At 38.5% G+C, this 14,412-nt stretch overlaps 1 pseudogene; it reads left to right on the top strand.

Annotated features, from left to right (window-relative positions):
• Nucleotides 1–14,412, top strand: part of LOC100976656 (putative solute carrier organic anion transporter family member 1B7) — a 127,259-nt pseudogene that overhangs the window by 39,167 nt on the left and 73,680 nt on the right.

Here is a 14,412-nt window from a genome sequence, read left to right as displayed (position 1 = left end):
GAGAGACAGACTATGGTGAATGCTGTAACTCCTCTGGGTCTAGCCACCCAGTGGAGCTCTCATACTCCAGGCTGGTGCTGCAGAATGTCTGCAAGGGAACCAGCAATGTGACCTGCCTCTCAGCAGTGGATCCCAGCACCAGCTCTGATGGGAGTGCAGGGAAATAACATAGACTCTGTGATATTCCTTGGTTATAAGTAGTCTTACTGTGTTGGCTTTCTCAAATGCAGGTTGTAGTAGTAAAAAGCTGGCCACATGGACAGACTCGCCCTCTTGGTTAGCCAGGGTGGTGCAGAAAATGGTGATAGCTGAGGTCATGCACAAGTTTTCTCCTTCCTGGGTGCAGTGCTATTCTGCCTGGAGATGCTGTAAGGGACTATGTTGGTTGGCTTCCAGTCAGGAGGTGGCACTTAGAAACAAGCACTAGCTATGCTAGTAGTGGTGGGATTTGTACTTGCCTTATGTTACTGAGGGAAGGTACTCTGGTTTCTTATGTGATAGGCGAGGCCATAAAGCTCTCAAAAGTGCCTATTCTTTGTGTTAAGCTACCAAGGTGAGTGGAGGGGCCAAGCAAGGTAGGGGCTGATTGGGGCAGGTTAACACTCCGGCTCTTGGTGTGTTAGGCAAGCAGCAGCCATTGTAAGAGTAAGAGGGTGGTTCCTTGGCCACTCGGATAATGTTCCAGAGAGGAGTGTAGCTGCCTCTGCTGCACAGAAGAGTTTGCAAAGCTAGCAGGGTGTAGCAGGCAGGGCAGCAGTAATCTCCACCCTGCTTCCAGGCACTTGGTAAGGCAGATTTCACACCAAAAGTTTTCTGCTGATAGCAGAAATTAAGGCCATCTTGTCAAAACTGCCTCCAACCATAAACTTTCCCCACAGAGATAGCAACTGAAGCTTTCGGGCCATGCCCCTCCCAGTCTGTCCACACAGCTAGGGAGCCCAGCTCCCTTGCTCATGGCTGCATCACACTTCCAACTTGCCCCCACCCCTGCCGCCCAATTCCGGCCCAGGGAGTTCTCCACTTGAGGGTATATCACAAAATTCATTTGGGAGCTTCTTTCAACCTGTGACCACTGGCTGGATTAGTTAAGAGACTTCCACAGGGTCCCCTGTGAGGCACAATGTGGGATGGCTTCCTTAGTACACACTGGATACTGGGAATGCATGCAAGGCACTTTCCACTGCCACTCCTACTTTTCTATTTCTCATTGCTCCCTAAATCAATTCCAGTGCTGTGTAGAGTTATGATCTTCCTGCATGCCCTGAATTTCTAGGTTCCCCGGTGGGAGTGTATACACTGCAGGCAGTGTCACTCTGGGGACTTACAGATTTTTACCTGGCCCAGGCTGCATGCTGCAGCCTGCTGCTGCTTTCAAAGGGTCTGTGGATTTCATTTTCCTCTTAAGTTCCTGAGTTGCTTTTTGGGAAAAAAAAATCGCAGTGTGAATCTCCATACACTATTTTTTCTTTCCAAGTGGTAGAGACGTGCTAACACTGCCTTTAATCTGCCATCTTGGGGAAGAAAAAAAGCTTTGGGGAAAAAAATGTGAATTTTAATAGAATGAATATATAATAGCTGAAGAGGGATACCAAGACTAATACCAGAAGTATTGGTTCCAAGAGACAAAAGTAAAGTTGAAGACATGTTTGTGAAGATTTCAGGTCAGAGTGCTTCGAGTGCTAGGAGCTTACACCTCACGTCTTTAAGCACAGTACAGGTGACTGATTTAAAAATTATGTCAAAGTCTACCATTCTGAAAACTCTAGCGCACTTTAAAACAATGTATTATAATAATTTAAGAAAACAACTTATATCAAAAGAGTGTATTTTTTAAATAAAGCACTTTAAACTTTGTCAGCAACTAAGTCTAATGACACAGACAACTGCTAGGATATCACAAAAGGATGGGATTATGACAGTAAATTTGATCCTAATAAATCAAATTAAAAAGCACAGAAAATACAAATGACAAACACTGTAAAAATGTAAAAGGAATTAAACATAAGAAATTTATTTTGCCAGAGTGACTACTGACAGGCATATAATTGTCATTAGCTAATACAGAAAAAAAAAATCAAAAATTTTATAAAGTGGTTGTCATAATGTAATAAAATGATGTAAAGTAAAATTAAATAAAACCAATGTAGATTTACAAAAACAAGAACTTTAATTTTTAAAGGAACAAGGCTAATAGTTAAACACAGATTTAAATCTGTGCAAGGGTACGCAATCCAGTTTTTGTACCAGAAAACTGATTTATAATATTTCACTCTATAATGCATAAATGTAAACTCAGCCTTAATGTATCTTACAGAAACAGCGGGAAGAGCCTTGGCCCTTAATTCTGTTCCTGCTCTTCCTGAAGTGACAAGAAAAAAAAATGTGTAAATGGAGAGTGTGAATAGGGTTCAATTAGTTGATGAACAAATACTTCAAAAAATTTTCTAAACTCAATTATTTTTTACCACATATTTTGCTTTAAAAATTGTTCCAGTCTATATCATAAATTAGTATCTCTTGGCAGAAACCTTATAAGCCAGAAGAGAGTGGGAGCCAATATTGAACATTCTTAAATAAAAGAATTTTCAACCCAAAATTTCATATCCAGCCAAACTAAGCTTCATAAGCAAAGGAGAAACAAAATCCTTTACAGACCAGCAAATGCTGAGAGATTTTGTAATCACCAGGCCTGCCTTACAAGAGCTCCTGAAGGAAGCACTAAATATGGAAAGGAAAAACTGGTACCAGCCACTGCAAAAAAAAAAAAAAAAAAAATTGTAAAGACCATTGACACTATGAAGAAACTGCATCAACTAAAGGGCAAATTAACCAGCTATCATCATAATGAAAGGATCAAATTCACACATAACAAAACTAACCTTAAATGTAAACAGGCTAAATGCCCCAATGAAAGACGCAGACTGGCAAATTGGTTGAAGAGTCAAGACCCATTGGTGTGCTGGATTTGGTCGACCCATCTCATGTGCAAAGACACACATAGGCTCAAAATAAAGGGATGGAGGAATATTTACCAACTAATGGAAAGCAGGGGTTGCAGTCCTAGTCTCTGATAAAACAGACTTTAAACCAACAAAGATCAAAAGAGACAAATAAGGGCATTACATATTGGTAAAGGAATCAATGCAACAAGAAGAGCTAACTGTCCTAAATGTATATGCACCTAATACAGGAACACCCAGATTCATAAAGCAAGTTCTTAAAGACCTACAAAGAGACTTAGCCTCCCACACAATAATAGTGGTAGACTTTAACACCCCACTGTCAATATTAGACAGATCAATGAGACAGAAAATTAACAAAGATATTCAGGACATGAATTCAGCTCTGGACCAAGCAGACCTAATAAACATCTACAGAACTCTTCACCCCAAATCAACAGAATATACATTCTTCTCAGCACCACATCACACTTATTCTAAAATTGACCACATAAGAAGTAAAACACTCCTTGGCAAATGCAAAAGGACAGAAATCATAACAAACAGTCTCTCAGACCACAGTGCAATCAAATTAGAACTCAGGATTAAGAAACTCACTCAAAACTCCACAACTATATGGAAACTGAACAACCTGCTCCTGAATAACTGCTGGGTAAGTAACAAGATCAAAGCAGGAATAATTTCTTTGAAGCCAATGAGAACAAAGACACAATGTACCAGAATCTCTGGGACACAGCTAGAGCAGTGTGTAGAGGGAAACTTATAGCACTAAATGTCCACAGGAGAAAGCAGGAAAGATCTAAAATCGACATCCTAACATCGCAATTAAAAGAACTAGAGAAGCAAGAGCAAACAAATTCAAAACTTAACAGAAGACAAGACATAACTAATATCAGAGCAGAACTGAAGGAGATAGAAACACAAAAAACCCTTCAAAAAAATCAGTGAATCCAGGAGCTGGTTTTTTGAAAGGATTAACAAAATAGATAGACCGCTAGCCAGACTAATAAGAAAAGAGAGAAGAATCAAATAGACATCATAAAAAATGTTAAATGAGATACCACCACTGATCCCACAGAAATACAAACTACCATCAAAGAACACTATAAACACCTCTATGCAAATAAACTAGAAAATCTAGACAAAGTGGATAAATTCCTGGACACATAAACCCTCTCAAGACTAAGCCAGGAAGAAGTTGAATCCCTGAATAGAACAATAACAAGTTCTGAAATTGAGGAAGTAATTAATAGCCTACCAACCAAAAAAAGCTCAGGACCAGAACAGATTCACAGCTGAATTCTACCAGAGGTAAAAAGAGGAGCTGGTACCATTTCTTCTGAAACTATTCCAAACAATAGAAAAAGAGGGAATCCTTCCTAACTCATTTTATGAGGCCAGCAATATCTTGATACCAAAGCCCGGCAGAGACACAACAAAAAAGAAAATTTCAGGCCAATATCCCTGACAAATGTTGATATGAAAATCCTCAATAAAATACTGGCAAACCGAATCCAGCAGCACATCAAAAAGCTTATCAACCACGATCAAGTTGGCTTCATCCCTGGGATGCAAGGCTGGTTCAACATACGTGAATCAATAAACATAATCCATCACATAAATGGAACCAATGACAAAAAACATATGATTATCTCGATAGATGCAGTAAAGGCCTTCAATAAAATTCAACACCACTTCATGCTAAAAGCTTTCAATAAACTAGGTATTGATGGAACATATCTCAAAATAATAAGATGTTATTTGTGACAAACCTACAGCCAATATCATACTGAATGGGCAAAAACTGGAAGCATTCTCTTTGAAGACCCGCACAAGACAAGCATGTCCTCTCTCACCATTCCTATTCAACATAGTATTGGAAGTTCTTGTCAAGGCAATCGGGCAAGAGAAAGAAATAAAGGGTATTCAAATATAAAGAGAGGAAGTCAAATTGTCTATGTTTGCAGATGACATGATTGAATATTTAGAAAACCCCATCATCTCAGCCCAAAATCTCCTTAAGCTGATAAGCAACTTTAGCAGTCTCAGGACACAAAATCAATGTGCAAAAATCACAAGCATTCCTATACACCAATAATAGACAAACAGAGAGCCAAATCATGAGTGAACTTCCATTCACAATTGCTACAAAGAGAATAAAATACCTAGAAGTACAACTTACAAGGGATGTGAAGGACATCTTCAAGAAGAACTACAAACCACTGCTTAAGGAAATAAGAAAGGACACAAACAAATAGAAAAACATTTCATGTTCATGGATAGGAAGACTCAATATTGTGAAAATGGCCATACTGACCAAAGTAATCTACAGATTCAATGCTATCTCCATCAAGCTACCATTGACTTTCTTCACAGAATTAGAAAACACTACTTTAAATTTCATATAGAACCAAAAAAGAGCTTGTACAGCCAAGAAAAACTAAGCAAAAAGAACAAAGCTGGAGGCATCATGCTACCTGACTTCAAACTATACTACAAGGCTACAGTAACCAAAAACAGCATGGTACTGGTACCAAAACAGATGTATAGACTAATGGAACAGAATAGAGGCCTCAGAAATAATGTCACTTATCTACGACCATCTGATCTTTGACAAACCTGACAAAAACAAGCAATGGGGAAAGAATTCCCTGTTTAATAAATGACATGGACAAAACTGGCTAGCCGTGTGCAGAAAACTGAAACGAGACTCCTTCCTTATGCCTTATACAAAAATTAACTCAAGATTGATTTAAGACCTAAATGTAAGACCTAAAACTATAAAAACCCTAGAAGAAAACCTAGGCAATACCATTCAGGACATAGGCATGGGCATAGACTTTATGACTAAAATACAAAAGCAATGGTAACAAAAGCCAAAATTAACAAATGGAATTTAATTAAACTAAAGAGCTTCTGCACAGCAAAAGAAACTATCATCAGAAACTATCAACAGGAAACCTACAGAATGGGAGAAAATGTTTGCAATGTATTCATCTGACAAAGGGCTAATATCCAGAATCTACAAAGAACTTAAACAGATTTACAAGAAAAAAAGAAACAACCCTATCAAAAAGCAGGTGAAGGATATGAACAGACATGTCTCAAAAGAAGACATTTATGTGGCCAAAAAACATATGAAAAAATGCTCATCATCACCGGTCGTTAGAGAAATGCAAATCAAAAGCACAGTGAGATACCATTTCACGCCAGTTAGAATGATGATCATTAAAAAGTCAGGAAACAACAGATGCTGGAGAGGATGTGGAGAAATGGAAATGCTTTTACATGTTGGTGGGAGTGTAAATTAGTCCAACCATTGTGGGAGATAGTGTGGCAATTCCTCAAGGATCTAGAACCAGAAATACCATTTGACCCAGCAATCCCATTACTGGATATATACTCGAAGGATTATAAACCATTCCACTAAAAGACACTGCACATGCATGTTTATTGCAGCACTATTCACAATAGCAGAGACTTGGAACCAACCCAAATGCCCATCAATGATAGACTGGATAAAGAAAATGTGACACATATACACAGTAGAATACTATGCAGTCATAAAAAAGGATGAGTTCATGTCCTTTGCAGGGAAATGGATGAAGCTAGAAACCGTCATTCTCAGCAAACTAACACAGGAACAGAAAACCAAACACCACATGTTCTCACTCATAAGTGGGAGTTAGACAATGAGAACACATGGACAGTGGTAGTGGAACACCACACACTGGTGCCTGTTGGGGGAGTGGGGGACTAGGGGAGGGATAGCATTAGGAGAAATACCTAATGTAGATGATAGGTTGGTGGGTGCAGCAAACCACCATGGCACGTGTATACTTATGTAACAAATCTGTACATTCTGCACATGTATCCCTAAACTTAACATTTAATAATAATAAAAACAGAAACTGCCAGAGAGCTAACTTTTTCCTCCCTGTGAAGATACAAGGAGAAGTTAGCTGCCTGTGACCTAAAAGAGGGCCTTCATCAGAACTCAATTATGTTTGCACCCTGATCTCAGACATCCCAGCTTTCAAAACTATGAGAAATACGTGTTTGTTTTTCAAGCCATCCAGTCTATGGTAATCTGTTACAGCAGCCTGAACTGACCAAGACAAGAGTTCAGTGGAAAATTTAAGCAGGCAGAACACAGAATCATCAAACTTTAAGATAGGCCAACTGAACATTTCAGTCTGATAAGTAGAAAAAGAAATATATGAAGAAAAATAAACAAAACTTAAGCACCTGTGATATACCATCAAGTGAACTAACACACAAATTCTAGGAATTCCATAAGAAGAATAGAGAGAGGACAGGGAAATAATATTTGAAAAACGGAATGCTGAAGTGGGTACTAAAAGTTGAAGGAAAAGGATGATAAACAGCAAACACAAAAAATAATCAAACAAAAATGTGTATTGTTGATCTGTAGGATTTTCCCACAACAGTTCACTAAATATATTATCTCATTCGCTTGTATCCTGAAAGAATTCTTATAAGAAATCTGCTGATACTCTACAAGAAGCTTTTTTTTTTTTTTTTTTTTTTTTGAGACGGAGTCTCGCTTCGGCCAGGCTGGAGTGCAGTGGCGTGATCTCGGCTCACTGCGAGCTCCGCCTCCCGGGTTCATGCCATTCTCCTGCCTCAGCCTCCCGAGTAGCTGGGACTACAGGTGCCCGCCACCACGCCCAGCTAATTTTTTTTTTGTTTTTTTTTTAGTAGAGACGGGGTTTCACCATGATAGCCAGGATGGTCTCGATCTCCTGACCTTGTGATCTGCCCGCCTCGGCCTCCCAAAGTGCTGGGATTACAGGCGTGAGCCACCACACCTGGCAAGAAGCTTCTTATACTTCATAGGTAGCTTTTCTGTTGCTGCTTTTAAGATTCTGTTTGTCTGTGACTTTCGACAGTTTGACAACAAAATGTCTTGATGTGGATCTCATTAGATTTATCCTATTTGGAATTTTTTGAGATTCTTAAATTTTTAGGTTCATTACTTTCCTCAGATTGGAAAAATTGGGGGATGTAATTTATTCAAATAAATTCTCTGCACCTTTTTTTTCTTCTCCTCTAATACTCTCATAATGCATGTGTTGTTCTGATCAATGGTGTTCCATCATTCCTTTAGTTCTTCACATGTTTTTTTTTTTTCTTCTCTGCCACAGTAATTTTCAAAGTTTTTTCTTTGGTTTCACTGATTCTTATATTTGGTCAAGTCTTTTGTTTAAGCCTCTAGTGGATTTTTCAATTCATTTATTTTATTTTTGATTCCAGAGTTTCTGTTTGGTTCTTTGTAGTTACCATATCTTTGTTGATATTCTCATTTTGTTTATTGGTTATTTTTCTAATTTCATTTAGTTGTCTATATGTGCTCTCTTGTAATTTATTGAGCATACCTGACAGTAATTTTGAATTTGTCATATGGCAATTTCTGTATCTTCATTTCTTTCAGGTCATTTTCTGAAGATTTAATTTACTCCTTTGAATTTGTTGGGGGCGTCTCTCTTTATATGCCTTGTTATTTTTTCATGAAAAAAGTCTGCATTTGATAAATCCAACAACTTTTCAGACTTTGTAGTCCAGTTTTCCATAGGGAGAACTTTTTCCATTCTACATGGCTAGAGAGATTCTGGAGCCCTCTCAGGTTTGTCTGGGTATGCATTCCTCTCTCTGTGCTTTGGCTCATACATCATCTTCTATTTGAAAAGGTTTGCTGGTTTCTATTCAAGACCCTCTCTCTGGCCGGGAGAGGTGGCTCACTCCTGTAATCCCAGCACTTCTGGAGGTCGAGGCTGGCAGATCACCTGAGGTTAGGAGTTCAAGACCAGCCTGGCCAATATGGTGAAAGCCCGTCTCTACTAAAAAAACACACACAAAAATTAGCCAGGCGTGGTGGCAGACACCTGTAGTCCCAGCTACTCGGGAGGCTGAGGCAGGAGAATGGCGTGAACCCGGGAGGCGGAGCTTGCAATGAGCCGAGATCGCGCCGCTGCACTCCAGCCTGGGTGACAGAGCGAGACTCCGTCTTAAAAAAACAAAAACAAAAACAAAACAAAAAAAACAAAACAAAAAAAACCTTCTCTCATCTCTCTGATGTCTGTGATACTGTGACCTCTTTAGTGTCACAGTAAATTATGGTACTGGCTTTGCACCTAGTCTTTCTGTGGTAGTGCAGATTCTGATGCACATTTATTGTCTTTGTTCTGAGAGATACTCATCGTGCTTCTTCATTTCTATCAGTACTTGAATATAGGCAAGACAGAGACTAGGCCTCTGGCAGTCACCCTAAAGGTGAAAACATTGGACATAGGAAATTTAGATGCTTCATCCCCACTGCATGGAACAGTGTGAGATGGGAGGGTCTCTAGTGAGACAGAATAATGAGAATCATGATGTTTCTTTCCATGTTGTATTTATGCTTATTGGTGCAGAAACCTTGTAATTGGTTTCTGGAGTTCCCACAAAGGCATTTAGTTTATTTGTTGTTAAATCTGTCTTATGGGAGAATGAGGGTCCCAGGCTTATTATTCTGTCATTTGGCTGAAATCACTCCCTCCCACATTTTTTCCTTTTTTTTTTTTCATAAGTTTTTTTTTTTAACGTTTATACTAAGTTTGTGTGTACATACACGGCTTACCTTCACGGGTAAATTGCATGTTCCTGGGGTTTGATATACAAATGATTTCATTACCCAGGTAGTGAGCACAGTACTCCATAGGTGGTAGCTTTTAACCCTCACTTTCCTCCCAACTTCCAGCCTCAAGTAGGCCCTGGTGACTATGGTTTCCCTCTTTGCATCCATGTGTACTTAATGTTTAGCACCACTTGTAAGTGAGGGCATGCAGCATTTGTTTTTCTGTTGCTGCATTAATTTGCTTAGGATAATGACCTCCAGTTCAATCCACATTGCTGCAAATAAAATTGTTTTATTTATTATGGCTACATAGTATTTCATAGTATGTCTGTACCATATTTTCTTTATCCAGTCCACCCCTGATGGACTTCTAGGTCCTATATATTTGCTATTGTGAATATAGCTGCAATGAACATACAAATACATACATCATTTGAGTAGAATAATTCATATTTCTCTGGGTATATACCCAATCATGGGATTGCTGAGTCAAATGCTAGTTCTGTTTTAAGTTGTTTGAGAAATCTCTAAACCGTATTCCACAGTGGAAGAACTAATTTACATACTCACCAGCAGTGTATAAGTGTTCCCTTTTCTCGACAACGTAGCGAGCATCCATTTTATCATCGCATGGGTTAGGAAGGAGTCCCTGCTCCTCAATTTTTTGGAATAATTTTAGTAGGATTGGTACCTGCTCTTTTTTATACATTTGATAGAAGTTGACTGTGAATCTCTCTGGTCCAGTTTTTATTTTAGATTGCAGGATTTTTATTAATAATTTAATATTTGCCATGTTATTGGTCTATTTAGGATTTCTCCTGGTTCAATGTTGGGAGGTTGTGTATTTCCAGGAATCCATCCTTTTTTTTTTTTTTTTTTTTTTTTGGTTTTCTAGTTTGTGTGAAAAGAGGTGCTCATAATAGTCTCTGAGGCTTTTTTGTTTTTCTCTGGGGTTGGTGTCATTTGTCATTTCCTATTGTGTTTATTTGGATCTTCCCTCTTAGCTTTTTTTATTAATCTAGCTAGTTGTCTATCAGTCTTATTTAATATTTCAGGGCCAGGCGTGGTGGCTCATACCTGTAATCCCAGTACTTTGGGAGGCCGAGGCAGGTGGATCATGAGGTCAGAAGTTCGAGACCAGCCTGCCCAATAAGGTGAAACCCCGTCTCTACTAAAAATACAAAAACTAGACGGGCGTGGTGGCACATGCCTATAATCCCAGCTACTCAGGAGGCTGAGGCAGGAGAATTGCTTGAACCCAGGAGGTGGAGGTTCAGGAGCTGAGATCGTGCCATTGCACTCCAGCCTGGGCAACACAGCGAGACCCCATCTCAAAAAAAAAAAAGGATTTCAATTTATTTCTGGTTTAATGTTGGGAGGTTGTATATTTCCAGGAATCCATCTGTTTTGTTTTTTTTTTTGATTTTCTAGTTTGTATGAAAAGAGGTGCCCATAATAGTCTCTGAAATGATTATGATTGAACAATTTTCATTACTATTCTCTGACACAAAGACTGTATGTACTTCTGTATGTACAAGCTGTCAGAATTGACTCCTCTCAGATGAGAAGATAGATTATTCATGGTCTTGTAGGTCATTGGAAAGGCTTGATATTGCTATAAGGCACATGGGAAGACACTGAGTGGTAGCATGATCTATTTATTTTTAAATTATTTTGAAAGGATTTCTTTAGCTACTGTTTTGAGAAGATGCCATTGGGCAGACTTGTGCAGAACTAGAAAGATGTATCAAGAGGCTATTGCAGTAATTGAGGCAAGACGTGGTGGTGCAAACCACTGGGAATATAGAAGGTGATAAGAAAGGGTCTCTTAATTTAGAAAGGTGGAATAGCAAAGATTGGTAACTAAAGAACAGAACTTTATTTCTCACATTTCTGAAGGCTGGGAAGTCTGAGATCAGGGTGCCAGCATAACTGAATTCTGATGAGGGCCTCTTTCTGGTTTGCAGATGGCTATCTTCTCACTGTGTCCTCATATGGCATAGAGAGAGGGCGAGAATCTCTCATTTCTCTTATTATTAGGGTGTTCTACTCTTGTGACCAAGTACCCCTAAAATGCTCCATCTCCAATTATCACCACACTGGAAATTTGGGTTTCAACATAAAAATTTGGGGGGAACACAAACCTGCAGTTCAGAAGCGGGTAATAGTTTAATAGTAGGGCTAAAGGAATAGCTTAAGGATGTAGATGTGAGCTTTAAGAGAAAGGATGAATCAATACATTTTGTTAAAATAAAATTGGAAATGAAAACATCTATAACCACTACATCTCACATTGATACAGTCACTTCTGTTGGTCATAAAATTCCTCTTTGCCTCCACAAAGTTCAATATTTTAGCTGGCTCCTGGAAATGCTACCTTTGCGAATGTACCACCACCCCCCTCCCAGTTAGCCTATGCTATTCACATGGAAATAAAAAATAGCTCACCATTGTGGCCATCTGAGAACAGTGTCTAGCTTCCTATAAATCAGTTAATGATATTAATTTAAAAATAACAACCCTGATTATACTCCTCTAACAATCGAATATTGTAACCAAGTTAGAAAATCATGCTTTACTAGTGTAATGATAATACTGTTATAGGATATTAGACATTTGTCAGATTGGTAGATTGCAAAAATGTACAACAAAAAATAACTCATCAAAAAGTGAGCAAAGAATATGAAAGACACTTCTCAAAAGAAAACATTTATATGGCCAAGAAACGTGATAAAAAGCTCAACATCACTGATCATTAGAGAAATGCATATCAAAACCACAATGAGATACGATTTCATGCCAGTCAGAATGGCGATTATTAAAAAGTCAAGAAACAAAAGATGTGAGGCTGTGGAGAAATAGGAACGCTTTTATACTGTTGATAGGAAAGTAAATTACTTCAATCATTGTGGGAGACAGTATGACAATTCCTCAAGGATCTAGAATCAGAAATACCATTTGACCCAGCAATCCCATTACTGATTATATACCCAAAGTATTATAAATCATTCTACTCTAAAGACACATGCACAAGTATGTTTATTACAACACTATTTACAATGGGAAAGTCATGGAACCGACCCAAATGCCCATCAATGTTAGACTGGATAAAGAAAATGTGGTACATATACATCATGGAATACTACACAGCCATAAAAAGGAATGAGATCATGTCCTTTGCAGGGACATGGATGAAGCTGGAAGCCATCATCCTCAGCAAACTAACACAGGAACAGAAAACCAAGCACTGTATATTCTCACTCGTAAGTGGGAGGTGAGCAGTGAGAACACATGGACACAGTGAGGGGAACAACACATACCAGGGCCTGTTGGGAGTTGGGGGGCGAGGGGAGAGAACTGAGAGGATGGGTCAATAGGTGCAGCAAACCACCATGGAACACATATACCTATGTAACAAACCTGCATTTTCTGCACATGTATCCTGGAACTTAAAGTAAAATAAAAAATAAATAATAAAAATAAAAACAAGAAAAGAAAATGTGGCATATATACACCTTGGAATACTACTCAGCCATAAAAAGGAATGACATAATGTCTTTTGCAGCAACTTGGATGGAACTGGAGACCATTATTCTAAGTGAAGTAACTCAGGAATGGGAAACCAAATATTGTATGTTCTCAGTTATAACAGGGAGCTAAGCAATGAGGATGCAAAGGCATAGTAGTGGTATAATGGACTCTGGGGACTCGGGGGAATGGTTGGGAGGGGAATGAGGGTGATACTACATATGGGGTACAGTGTACACTGCTTGGGTGACAAGTGTACTAAAATCTCAGAAATCACCACTAAAGAACCTCTCCGTGTAACCAAAACCACCTGTACCCCCAAAACTCATGAACTAAAAAAATCACTAAAAAAAAAGTTATAGGGCTGACAAGTTCCAACTTGTATAGGAAAAAAGATGAGTATGCTTTTTAAGATAAAAATAATGTTTGTAAGTAAAGAAAAAAACTATTTTAATTCCACGTACCTATAAACATTATATAGTTCTTTAATTAATCAATTTTCTCTTTTCTTTCTGCTGTTTTTCAGATCTTCTTGACACTCCTGTCATTCAGCTATGTTGCTAAAGCACTAGCTGGAATTTTTATGAAAATATCAAGCACTCAAATAGAAAGGAGATTTGAGATATCCTCTTCTCTTGCTGGTTTAATTGATGGAAGCTTCGAAATAGGTAGCTTTTTATTTTCTATTTTAGTAACCATACTTGCATATGTTAAAAAAACAAACTGTTTTTAACACTTGGCTCTCAGCCAGGTGTAAATTTGTCCCTCATGAGCAATTTGGCAATATCTGAAGGCATTTTTAGTTGCCATAAATAAGCTGAGGAAGGGAGGATGCTACTGGTACCCAGGGGTAGAGGCCAGGGATGCTGCTAAACATTGTGCAATGCACTGGACAGACTTACCAACAAAGAACAATCCTTCCCAAAATGTCTATAGTGATGATGTTGAAAAACTCTAATCCTACACAAACTCATTGTTTGCAAATTAATGCCTTGTGAAGCTTTACCTCCCTTGCCTCAAGGGGCCCCTGTGTGAAGAAAGGCTGAGGGAGGACTATAATTCTTATGGTTTTAGGAGGGAGGGACTGTATAGGAGCAACCTACACTAGATTCTAGTGTTTAACGGGGTACACAATTGAGGGGTTAAAGTCTTTTTGGGGGAACATTGAAGATATTGCTTTGTTGCCTTCATTTTAATTTGTATTTCTGCAACAATAGTGAAGTTTTAAATAATAATTGAAATTTTTTTCTTATGTATTGCTAGCTCACAGTCTCTGCTAAATTTACC

Source organism: Pan paniscus, chromosome 10, assembly GCF_029289425.2.
Source record: "Pan paniscus chromosome 10, NHGRI_mPanPan1-v2.0_pri, whole genome shotgun sequence".
NCBI classification, from domain to species: domain Eukaryota; kingdom Metazoa; phylum Chordata; class Mammalia; order Primates; family Hominidae; genus Pan; species Pan paniscus.
This window is presented reverse-complemented; position numbering and strand designations above follow the sequence as displayed.